Source organism: Artemia sp. Qi Xiang Cuo, chromosome 21 (assembly GCF_049724085.1).
Source record: "Artemia sp. Qi Xiang Cuo chromosome 21, ASM4972408v1, whole genome shotgun sequence".
Taxonomy (NCBI): Eukaryota; Metazoa; Arthropoda; class Branchiopoda; order Anostraca; family Artemiidae; genus Artemia; species Artemia sp. Qi Xiang Cuo.
This window is the reverse complement of record NC_142814.1, coordinates 41,485,429-41,499,280: the sequence shown is the minus strand read 5'-3', so window position 1 is coordinate 41,499,280 and position 13,852 is coordinate 41,485,429.

Below are 13,852 nucleotides of genomic sequence, written 5' to 3'. Positions count from 1 at the left end.
CCCATGATATATAATAGTTTTTTAACATGTCTTATGGATTTATCACGATCATGTATGTTCTTAGGTCTCCACTGTGCAAAGGACCTAACCTAGTCTTCAGGACGGTGATAACCCCCTTCAAATTTAGGACACTTAAACTCTTCTAGATTGAAAAGTGGAATCCTAGGGTCACACTTTTGAATTAAAACTTTATCTGTAGGTACATTGCCCTTTACGTAGAGTGCTTCAACTCCGAAAAAGCTACAAATTTCACTGACTTCCTCCTGGACATTTCTCAGTTCCTGACCAGTATTATTAAGTGGTGCAATCACTCTAGCATAGAATCCCAGTCCGTTTATATAACGTAATATAGTACTCCACAAGCTTTTATCATACTCAAAGAGATTATAGTTCACTAACCAATGATAACAGTCGATTTCTTCGAGATCCATAGACAATAATAAAAAAGCACATTCGAATATAACACCACAAGATGATTTTTTCAAACTGATAAATTCGGTGTCATAAAGTCCTATCATCTTGGAAGTTATTAATGTAGCTGTTAAGTGGAGAAATATTTTATCAAACTTTTATACCTTCGCTCATGGTTGAATGGAGTTATGACTAGTGAGATGAGTCTTAGAACCATCTGAATTCATTGTGGGGAGGAATCATAAGTGACTTGAAAGTCACTGCGCGGAGGAGTCATTGAACTATCGGTAACTGATAAATTCTGTGTCATACAGTCCTATCATGTTGGAAGTTATTAATGTAGTTGTTAAGTAGAAAAATACTTCATCAAACTTTTATATCCTCGCTCAAGGTTGAATGGAGTTGTGGCTAGGGGGCCGAGTCCTAAAACCATCAGAATTCCCTGAGAGGAGTAGTCATAAAACCCTCCAGGAACCGAAAACTTATGAACATCTGAAAAACTATGTCTGGAAACCTAAATAGCTAAATAAAAATTCTAATTCATGATTTCAGGCACGTAAAACCACAAAATACTAAAGTTAACTTCTCAAATAATAAACCCCAGGAGTCGAGCACGCACGAAAATCTAAAAAACCTAGGTCTGAAAACCCTAAACAGATAATTAACTATTCTAATTCATGATTTCAGGCACATAAAACCATAAAATACTAAAGTTAACTTCTCAGCAAACTATTCATCCTAAACTAGAAGTTTCAGACAACAAACGCCTATGAGAGACTAAGAATCATAGCTCTGAAAAGTCCTAAAAGCAAACTACATCCCAAATCATAATTTTCTGACAATACACACCTATGAAAGACTAAGAAATCTAGCTTAGAAAAGTCAAAAATAGCAAACCACCCGTCCCAGATCATAGGCTTCTGTCAACACACCCCTATGAAAGGCTAAGAAAACCAGCTCAGAAAAGTCAAAAATAGCAAACCACTCACTCCAAATCATAGGTTTCAGACAACACACACCTACGAAAGCCTAGAAATCTGGCTATGAAAAGTCGGAAATAGCAAATTACACACCTCAAATCATAAGTTTCAGACAGCACACGCCTACAAAATACTAGGAAACCTTAGCTCAGAAAAGCCTGAAATAGTAAACTACTCACCCCAAACTCTAGGTTTCAGACAACAAACACCTATGAGGGACTAAAGTAGGGTTCTCTGATACACTTAATCTGATAGTGTGATTTTCATTAAAAAAAAAACATCTGATGTAGCATGAAATTCTTGAATGAAATTTCCGTATTGTGTATCATAATTTCTTGAATGAAGTATCTGTACTGTATATCCAAGAGGTGAAAACAAAAAGAGTTTGTTACTTACTTACAAATATTTTCATAATTTCTTGAATGAAATTTCCGTATTGTGTATCCAAGAGTTGACTTCAAGAAAGAAATTGTTTTTTTTTCATAATTTCTTAAATGAAATTTCCGTATTGTGTATCCAAGAGTTGACTTCAAGAAAGAAATTGTTACTTACTGAGAATTTTTTCATAATTTCTTGAATGAAATTTCTACATCGTGTATCTAAGTCATGAAAACAATAAAGAGTTTGTTACTTACTTGGAATTTTGTCATAATTTCTCGAACGAAATATCTTTTTTGTTTATCCAGAAGGTGAATTCAAGATAGAATTTGCTGCTTACTTAAAATATTTTCATAATTTCTTTAATGAATTGTCTTTTTTATATACCCAGGGGGGCGAATTCAAGAAAGAATTTTCTATTTACTTACAATTTATGATAATTTCTTAATTGAAATTTCTGCATTGTGTATCCATGAGGTAACATGAGTGTGTTACCTATTTACAATTCCTTCATAATTTCATGAATAAAATTTCAGTATTGCGTGTCCAATAGGTGAAAACAATAAAGACTTTATTAATTATTTGCGATTTTATTATGATTTCTTGAATTAAATATCTGTATTGTGTCCAGGAAGCGAATTCAAGAAAGCTATTGTTACTTACTTACAATTTCTTCGTAATTTAATGAAATGTATAAAACTATTCTAAAGAATAAAGACGGGTTAAGCTTAAAGATATTTATTGCTTAAACGTACTAACATATTTTTGAAAGAATTTGCTACTTACTTACAATTTTTGATAATTTCTTAAATGAAATTTCTGCATTGTGTATCCATGATGTAAATTCAAGAAAGAGTTTGTTGCTTACTTAGAATTTCGTCATAACTTCTTGAATTAAATGTCTTTTTTTTATTTATCCAGGAGGAAAATTCAAGAAAGAACTTGTTCTCATGTTTCTGACAGTACATGCAGGCAAATTCCTTTTCTTACATCTCCGACGTTTTATTAGACATTCTAAACGTTTGATATGCTAGCTTACTCTAAAAATAATGAACATATAACAATGTAATGCATAATATATTTTTAATGAAATAATGCTATGTAGAATATTAATAAAAGAAATTTATTACGATACATTATTAATATCAATGATTAACTTTGGAAATTTTGAATCTGTTCCATAAAATAGTTCACCGTGTTCTCTATTGATATTGTAGCTATTGTCTTTTCTTAGCTCATAATCAGTAGAATAATCATTATTCCATTTTGAGTCATACACAATTTTTACTAGTGTCTCATCAACAGATTGAATATGCTGTTCGTCTTTGGTATTATTTGATTCAATGACCGTTTGAGTAATGACAGTAATTTTTTCTGGTGCTTTGTGTTTCATCGATTCATCTTTATATTCCATCGTGATATTTTCTGCCAATGTTCTTTTAATTTTTCTGGCAATTGAACTGCCTATTATCACGTTATTTTTACACAGGTAACAGTTTTTACATGTAGACAATATATGGCTTACGATATTAGTAAAAGAGTAGGCCTTTCTTTTATTGATTTTTCGTTGAATGCTAATACCCGAAAGGTGACGATTGGATGTATCAGCAGGTAATGTGTTACCTGCAACAGTAGCAAGGCGTTGTCCTCTATCATCAATGATTATTTTTATGTTGGCATTATCTTTGAGTGCAATCATCTCTGGAGATCTCAATCTCGCATAACCACCAACATAAGAGTTGAATTTTTTTGGTATTCCAAAGAAATTTAATTACTTACTGTCATGACAATGCATGCATACATTTACAATAGTGCTACCACCTGTTCTTGTTTCAAATTTTAAATACTTCTCTTTTTCAGCATTCAATGATACAATAACCTTGTTATGTAAACACACTTTATTAAAATGATCCATCTTCACTTTTTTTTAAAGATATGACTTATGTGTTTATCGTTCCACTGCGTAAAAAATACTGATTTAATACATGCAATAGATTAGGATGTGTCAATAACCAGTCATAGAATACCAGTGGGAAAGTCACATCGTGTCTCTGACCAATCACAGCGCGTAATTGTTAGGACTGTAAGCATATTTTGACATTTTAAGTTACGTACAAAAAGCTATCATCTTGGAAGTTATTAATGTAGTTGTTAAGCAGAAAAATACTTCATCAAACTTTTATATCTTCGCTCAAGGTTGAATGGAGTTATGGCTAGGGGATGAGTCCTAAAACCATCTGAATTCATTGTGAGGAGGAGTCATAAAACCCCTGAAAGTCATTGAGGGGAGGAGTCATTGAACTCTCGGTAACTAATAATTTCATTAAACTTCCCAAAAAAATCACACGGAATATCCTCGCTTTTTGAAAGAATACCATGTAAAGAAGAAATCAAACGGCTTAAAACAATAGAGCCCCTTCAAACCCCGTAACGTCATTCTAAATGGTATAAAAATTATTTATTTAACAGAAATCCTCGCCTTCAATTGAACGGAAAAAATATAAGAATTATTTATTTAACAGAAGTTCTCGCTTTTTTGAACGAACACCATGTAAATAAAAAATCACCCTGGCTTAAAACAACAGATTCATAAACACGTAACTTTTAAATGCAAGATATTTTAAATGTTAAAAGGTAACTCCCGGCCCCTGGGGTGGCATATTGACCCTTGGAGGACCGGTGGGGTTCCTGGGAGTTGGGGTGGGGGGCATCGGAGCCCTTTTGGGTTGTGGTATGGGACCTCATTACTAAACCATGACAAAGCACTACTCTCGTGGACCTCACTTCCCATTTAACTCTACCCCCGTGCAACTCACTCCCCCTTGTAACTGAACCCCTGTATAACCGAAACTCCCGTGCAACTGTATCTCCTTTAACTGAACCCCTCGTAAAACAACAGAGTCCTTCAAACGGAACTTTGACAATCAAGAGAATGTAAAAGTTACAAGGTAAACCACGGCCCCTTTGGGAGCCTAGAGAACCTTTGAGGACTGGGGGGTTCCTTCGGGGCTGGGGAAATCAAGAGAATGTAAAAGTTACAAGGTAAACCACGGCCCCTTTGGGAGCCTAGAGAACCTTTGAGGACCGGGAGGGGGGGCTCCTTCGGGGTTGGGGTGGGGGGATCGGAGCCCTTTGGGGTTGTGGTAAGGGACCTCACGGCTAAACCACGACAAAGCACTACTTTCGTGGAACTCAATTCCCATTTAACTCATCCCCCATGCAACTCAATTCCCCTTTTAACTGAGCCCCTGTATAACCGAAACTCCCGTGCAACTTTATCCCCTTTAACTGAACCCCTCGTAAAACAACAGAGTCCTTCAACCGGAACTTTGACAATCAAGAGAATGTAAAAGTTACAAGGTAAACCACGGCCCCTTGGGGAGCCTAGAGAACCTTTGAGGACTGGGGGGTTCCTTCGGGGCTGGGGTGGGAGGATCGGAGCCCTTTGGGGTTGTGGTAAGCGACCTCACGGCTAAACCACGACAAAGCACTACTCTCGTGGAACTCAATTTCCATTTAACTCAACCCCCGTGCAACTGAATCCCCCTTGTAACTGAATCCCTGTATAACCGAAACCCTCGTGCAACAGTATCCCCTTTAACTGAACCCCCGTAAAACAACAGAGTCCTTCAAACGGAACTTTGAAAATCAAGAGAATGTAAAAGTTACAAGGTAAACCACGGCCCCTTTGGGAGCCTAGAGAACCTTTGAGGACCGGGGGGGGTTCCCTTCGGGGTTGGGTGGGGGGGATCGGAGCCCTTTGGGGTTGTGGTAAGGGACCTCACGGCTAAACCACGACAAAGCACTACTCTCGTGGAACTCAATTCCCATTTAACTCAACCCCCGTGCAACTGAATCCCCCTTGTAACTGAACCCCTGTATAACCGAAACCCCCCGTGCAACTGTATCCCCTTTAACTGAACCCTCGTGCAACTCACCCCTCCATGCAACCCCTCCCCCTCAAAACACTTTTCAGCCATTTCTTTTTAAATTGACAATATTTTTCAAACGTTACTTATGTATTATACAGACCACATCGGCGAGGTAAAGCTAGGTCAAGTCACAATGTCATTCTATCGTTACTTTTCAATTAAGCTATTGAATACTTTCTAGCACTGTCTCTTGTAAGCGTCAAATCTATTAAGTATCTGAGCTTATTCTTTGTATTATTGATTCAAGCATCCCATTCTTTAATTACCCGTGAGGCATTCTTAACCATCGCAATACCTTTACGCAAATATCTTTTCGCAAAAAATTCGCAAATCTCGTAAACTAAAGAAGTAATTACCCTTTTCAAAAACATTAGTCGTTCTATTAATGAACCCATGAAACGAAACCAGTCTGATAGCATCACACAATCTCACTCCTAGTTCCAAAAAATGGAATGCATGTAGCGTTCGAAGTAATGGGTTTAAAAACCTATTAGCCAAGTTTTAAAAAAAAAACCTACTAATCAACTTACAGATGAATGACCACGGATTTAACCTAAAAAATATTCAAATCCTAATCACCAATCAAGTTATACTCGTTCCTCTTGGCAAAGGTGTAAAATCGATGTCATAATAAAAAAACATGTCTGCCAAGCCATGTAGAGCTCATTGTAATAGGCAAATGACCCTGGTAACCCAATTACTTGAAAGTACACACACAACCTGTTTGTACGGGGGCGTACGCAAAATGGTAGTTCCTATTCTACTTACAGTCCATAGCAAGAATTAACTTGCTATAACTGAATTAGATGTCAACATATTTAATACACATCAATTTATAAGCCAAAATTACCCCCCCCCCCAAAAAAAACCAACGGACCCAATATCCCCCCCCCCAATCCCAACACCTTTTCCCGAGAAATTAAAGAAAAATTAAATAAACGATCAATGCAAACAAACATTCAATAGATATTAATGTTAATTAATAAGTAAATCTTAAAACGAGTGAAACTTAAATTGAATATGCAAATCAAGCTTGAAACGAACAAAAATCACCACAAACAAGAGTTTGGATATGACCTCCTTATCTTACTGTAAAAGTCTAAAACCTACTGCGTATGAGACTGCGTAAAGTCTATAGCAAGAATTAACTTGCTATAACTGAATTATATTTCAACATATTTAATACACATCAATTTATAAGCCAAAATTACCCCCCCCCCCCAAAAAAAAAAACAACGGACCCAGTATTACTTCCCCCCCCTCCCCAAAAGAACGTTTCAATTTAGTTTGAGATATTAGTTATCATGAGGATTTGTTTTTCAATAATCTTCTGTTGGAACTTTTTCTGAAAATTAAGGACATGACTATCATGACATTTAATCATGATTTTCACCTTTCAAAGGTTCGTTTGACTGGTAAATTAAATCGGTAAATTTGGTAAATTTGGCCGGTAAAATCACCGCAAAAAAATTTTTGAGTATGACCTTCTTCTCTCACTGTAAAAGTCCAATACCTACTGTGTATAAGAAGTCTATAGCAAGACTTAACTTGCTATAAATGAATTAGATTTCAACATATTTAATACACATCAATTTATTAGCCCAATTTATCCAAAAAAAACAACCAACGGACCCAATATCCCCTCCCCAATCTCTGCACCTTTTTCTGACCCTGTGGCTCCCCTGAAAAAAATGTTTCTTCTTCTCTTGAATTCTGCTCCTTCTTCCTTCTTCTGCACTTCATCCTCTATTTCATCATGCTCTATTCCAGTTTTTGATTTTACCAAAAGTGAAAAAAGATTTCAATGTAATTCCAGAGCCGCGTTTTAAGGCTTAGCGGGTTCGAACACGGGTTGTTCTCGTCTAGTTTCAAGTTTCTAGTTTTTCGTCTAGTTTTGTCTAGTTTTAGCGGATTCGAAGAACCCTGTGTTTGATGACTAGATGCACTGCTGCACAACGCTTGATGCACTAGACACGAACAACCCGTGTTTAAAGACGGGTTATTCACAGATCAGCAGGTTCGAACACGAGTTGTTCTCATCTAGTGCATTAAGCATTGTGCATCTAGTGTATCAAACACGGGGTTAAAGCTTCAAACCCACTGAAACTAGACAAAACTAGATGAAAAACTACAAACTTGAAACTAGATGAGGACAACCTGTGTTCAAACCCGCTGAGCCTGAAAACGTGGCTCAGAAGAACGAGGCGAACGATATTTATCTTTTATTGGTGGGCATCTGGGCAACGCTGGCTCATCTGGTGCATCTTGTTGTTTCTGGTTTCTTCTTCTGTTGACTTCTACTCCTTCTTCGTTGTTTCTGGTTTCTTCTTCTTTTGACTTCTACTCCTTCTTCCTTCTTCTGCGCTTCATCTTTTATTTCATTATCCTCTATTCCAGTTTTTGATCTTACTACTTCTGCATTCACATTATCCCTTCCAACGTTTATATTAAACTTTTGTTTGCCAAAAGTGAAAAAAGATTTCAATGTAACTCCAGAAGAACGAGGCGAACGATATTTATCTTTTATTGGTATGCATCTGGGCAACGCTGAATCATCTGGTGCATCTTGTTTCTTCTGGCCCATCTGGTGCTGATTTCGTTGTTTCTCTTTGTTTTAAGCTACTGGCCTTAGACCCTTTTGTCATCTTTATATTCATTTCTTTGTTTTTTGTCATGGCTGGCCAGCCTGGATCTTTTAATTGCCAAGTGTACTGCCAAAATATAGCCGTATCTTTGATATTGAAATTCATATTAAAATTTATATTAAAAAATAAAATACTAAAACATTTTGAATTGATAAATGATTAACTTTGGCAAGCATGGATGTCGAAATCAATATGAGATTGGTTTTGTTGATCAATAAGTATTCCTTTTATTTTGGTTTAGAGGAGAACTTCATCAACAGGTTTTCGGTTTATCAATGGGTACACCTCTAAGTCTAATCATTGCTTATTTATTTTTTGATTCTATGGAAATGTCCGCTATTCAGTGTTTTCATCTGTCTCCTTGTTTCTGGTGTAGCTTAATGGACGAGTGTTATGTTTTTGGGAACACGGATTGGAGTCTGTAGATTCCAAATTCTGGTTAGCAAGTCCCACATATGAGCTTCAGCAAGTACATGGGATCTGAAAGACCCTACTTTGTTGCCCTATTGAAGTTAGATCCTTCCCAGAATTTAGAAAACTACCCAAAATATTATTACCCTTTAAAGCTAGTTTTAGACCATTACTTTGTAAAATTCTTTTAAGTTTGTCATTTAATCCAGGTACATATGGTAAGGCACAAAGAACATCCTTTGCCCGATTTGTCTCTAAGACTTTCTTAGAAATCTCCAGAAGCCTTTTTCTTCTTTTTGAAAAAGTCTGGTCAATTAACCACTCTGAATACATGTTACTTATTATATTTTTCTTAGATTAATTGAAAACAAATTTCCGAAAAATAAGTTTTTCAAAGAAAAGTAAAGGCCATTTTAAACTGAAGCTCAGAAGATACAGATGCCTTTTAAAATTCCAAGTCAATACGACCAGAAATTACTATTGAAAAACAAATGAAACCCAAAACGAACAGAAATTAAATAAACAATCATAGCAAAAACATACAACAAGTAATAATGTAAATGAATAAATAGATCTTAAAGCGAGTAATTGAATATGAATATCATGCTTAAAACGAAAACAAATATTTTCCTGTTGAAGTATAAATGAAACTTAAAACGAACAGAAATTAAATAAACAATCAATGCAAACAAACAAACAATAGATATTAATGTTAACTAATAAGTAAATCATAAAACGGGTGAAACTTAAATTGAATATGCAAATCAAGCTTGAAACGAACAAAAATCACCACAAACAAGAGTTTGGGTATGACCTCCTTCTCTCACTTTAAAAGTCTAAAACCTACTGCGTATGAGACTGCGTAAAGTCTATAGCAAGAATTAACTTGCTATAACTGAATTAGATTTCAACATATTTAATACACATCAATTTATAAGCCCAAATTACCCCCCCCCAAAAAAAAAACCAACGGACCCAATATCCCCCCCCACAATCCCTACACCTTTTCCAAACCCTGTGGCTCCCCTGAAAAAAATGTTTCTTCTTCTGTTTACTTCTGCTCCTTCTTCCTTCTTCTGCACCCCATCCTCTTTTTGATTATCCTCTATTCCAGTTTTGATCTTACTACTTCTGCATTCAAATTATCCCTTCCAACGTTTGTATTAAACTTTTGTTTGCAAAAAGTGAAAAAAAATCAATGTAAATCCAGTAGAATGAGGCAAACGATATTTATCTTTTATTGGTGGGCATCTGGGCAACGATGGCTCATCTGGTGCATCTTGTTGTTTCTGGCCCATCTGGTGCTGATTTTGTTGTTTCTCTTTGTTTTCAGCTGCTGGCCTTAAACCCTTTTGTCATCTTTATATTCATTTCTTTGTTTTTTGTCATGGCTGGCCAGCCTGGATCTTTTAATTGCCAAGTATACGGTCAAAAATTAGCCGTATCTTCGTTTTTTCTAGCAAAAATAACAAGCAAATCTAATACATCAGCAAGTTGTTTTTTTAAATTGCAAGAAAACAGCAGTAATTTCTAAATCTTTAAGATTAAACATCCGCTTTGGTATTGGAAATGAAAGGAAATTAAAGGATAATTTAAGTTTTTTAGCTTTAAACCATGTAATTGCCGAACAAAAATAGTAACGTTTCAATTTAGTTTGAGATATTAGTTATCATGAGGATTTATTTTTCAATAATCTTCTGTTGGAACTTTTTCTGAAAATTAAGGACATGACTATCAAGACATTTAATTATGATTTTCACCTTTCAAAGGTTCGTTTGGCTGGTAAATTAAATCGATAAATTTGGCTGGGAAAATCTCCACAAACAAAATTTTGAGTATGACCTCCTTCTCTCACTGTAAAAGTCTAAAACCTACTGCGTATGAAAAGTCTATAGCAAGAATTAACTTGCTATAACTGAATTAGATTTCAACATATTTAGTACACATCAATTTATAATTCAAATTAACCAAAAAAAATCCAAACGGACCCAATATCCCCCCCCCCCAATCTGTACACCTTTTCCCGACCCTTTGGCTCCCCTGAAAAAAATTTTTCTTCTTCTATTGACTTCTGCTCCTTCTTTCTTCTTCTACCCTTCATCCTCTATTTCATTATCCTCTATTCCAGTTTTTGATCTTACTACTTCTGCATTCACATTATCCCTTCCAACGTTTATATTAAACGTTGCGTTCTTACTATAAAAACGTAGTTTTTGATCTTACTACTTCTGCATTCACATTATCCCTTCCAACGTTTATATTAAATTTTTGGGGTCGGTCGAAAACAGGATCAGCCGCTTTGAGGCATGTTTGAAACAGGTTTTTAATGTGGCATGGCCGCATAGAAACAAAAATGAATTCTTGTCGAAAAGGGGCATGTATAAGAGCTGACGTCACAAGACTTGTTTTGTTTCTTAAGCTAATACGAAGGTGATGACATGCCAATTCAAAACAACACACGACTCTATCGAAATGTGGCACGTATAGGCATCATGTCAAAAAACTGGTTTTTGTTCTGTAAGCTAATATGAAACCAATGGCAAAAGTTCATTTGCATTGAATAATTAAGGGTTTGCTGGAATTCAGTGTAGAGTAAGTACTTTGAAATAAAGATGGCAGTGAGAGATAAACCCCTTTTAAAAAAATTGATGTCTTTTCAACTTAGTATTTATAAATACCTACTTCTAAGGTGTAGAATGTACAAAAATAAAAGTAGACATTTTATTTGCAAATATATTAGTTTCCTTTATGTATAAATTATATTTTTTGGAAGGAGATTCTATAAAACATTTAGTTAAAAATTTTTGATGGTTTTCGTTTAAATAAGTAATTTTGTTTATCACTGGTTTCATATCAAGTGGGACTCTTGTTAAAACGGATTTAAATGGCCATGTTCACTGGAAAGGGGTGATTCTAACCCTCTAAATAGCTCCCTCTGGAGCTATTGTTTTACCCTATATCCTTTCACTCTATACCTTCAACTCTGTTTCTACTTAGCCTTTTGTGTCATTCCTATCTAGTATTCATTCATATAGAAAAAAAATTACATGAAACGTTGAATCGATAAATACTTTATTTTAAATAAGAGATTATTTTATAAAATACATGGTTGTGTCTTCTTCCACTGTCAAATCCATAGACACTTTGAGTGTCTGTTTTGTCATTGTCGGGTAAACTTCGAAAGGTTAAATTTTCGTTGTTTTTTTCTTCTTTCTTTTTTGCTTAGCACTGAGGACAGCTTGAGGGAGGTCCTTGTAGAAATATTTGCTTGTTTCTTCGTCATCATGGTTTGCCACTTGCTGACAAAATCCTTATTTTCTCACCTGTTTTGATTTTATTTTTCATTTTATTATTTTCTTTCCTCTTTGAGTTTAATATGTCAAGTTTCGCCTGTGTGGTATTATAAATTATTTAAAAATAATTTATTTGTTTTTAGTTATCTTTACGTAAACAGTGACTCGGTCCAACAACAATCAAAATAAAAAATAAAATTTATTCCTCAAACTCCAAGGGCCTGATGAAATTCACCTGATTTTTGACAAAGGAGGAAACAGCATCGAAATGTAAAGCACGTTAATATTCAGCATATTAGAGAGCCTAAGTGTAGAAGTTTTTAACTTCTAGTAGACATTTTATTTGCAAATATATTTGTTTCCTTTATGTATAAATTATATGTTTTGGAAGGAGATTGTATAAAACATTTAGTTAAAAATTTTTGATGGTTTTCGTTCAAATAAGAAATTTTGTTTATCACTGGTTTCATATCAAGTTTAGCACTGAGGACAGCTTGAGGGAGGTCCTTGTAGAAATATTTGCTTGTTTCTTCGTCATCATGGTTTGCCACTGGCTGACAAAATCCTTGTTTTCTCACCTGTTTTGATTTTATTTTTCATTTTATTATTTTCTGATTAGAGAGCCTAAGTGTAGAAGTTTTTAACTCCTATTTTCTATCTAAAATCTTGAATTTTTTACTTTTTACTAGAAGAGATACGGGTTTATATGTTTCGTTCCCCATGCCCAATTGTAACAAACCAAACCTAGAAGATTAGAAGAGGGCTTAATTGATCGTGAATCACAAATATTACTGACCTTTGAGAATAACCAAAGATTGGAGGGTCGCTAGCAATTGTTCCACGCCCCTTTTTACCCATATAATGACATATCGAAATTTGGCATTATTAATTTGATTTAAACAGTAGAAAGGTCCAATAATTTATCTTTGGGGAGGAAATGATCCCTTATAGTCCAAGAAGAAGGAACTACAAGTTACACAGTTTGCCCACCGTTCACATATAGTATTTCTCATTGCAGAATAGGAAAAAAATTATAATGGGAAGTGGTATTTTTTGGTGGGAAGGGGGTCCTTGAGTGGTATAAAGCCCTTCCGGGGGAATAATTTTTCATGGTAAAATTTAGGAAATTTCTGAGCCAAATTTTACACAGAAAGCAGGAAAGTATTTCTTGTCAAAATTTGAAAAACAATCAGAAATTCCATTTATAAAACCAAGTTTTAAGCTTAAGAGAAACAAGAGCCATTTTAAATATGAGTGGAGCGGCTCCATTCTCAACCCTTGCTCTTTAAGCTAGTCATAGATAATGTGCGAGACCACACTGCCTGTCCATGACGATAAACAAAAGTTCAAATAGGGATAAAATCCTTTTAATAGACAGTGATGATAGAAATTCACAAAAATACTAGATATTTCGGTCACAAATACAGTGACCTTCATCAGTAGTAAAACTAAAATAAAACAAAATTTTTTATACTAAATCAAATAATAAGAATTCTTAAAAACTTGAAAAAGGATAGTTCAATTATCATTACAAAAGCAGATATGAGTAACACTTTAGTTGTGATGAATACTGAGGACTACGATTAAAAATTAAGAAGTTTACTAGAGGATGAAAAAACATACAAGAAGCTATTGTATAATCCAACAGACTCGTTTACAAATAAATTTAAGAAAGAATTGAAGTGCTTAAAGGATGAAGGAAAAATTACACCTCAACTCTATTACAAATGCCTGCCACGCAGTTCCTTGTGCCCTACATTATATGGACTTCCCAAAATTCATAAGCCTAACCTACCATTACG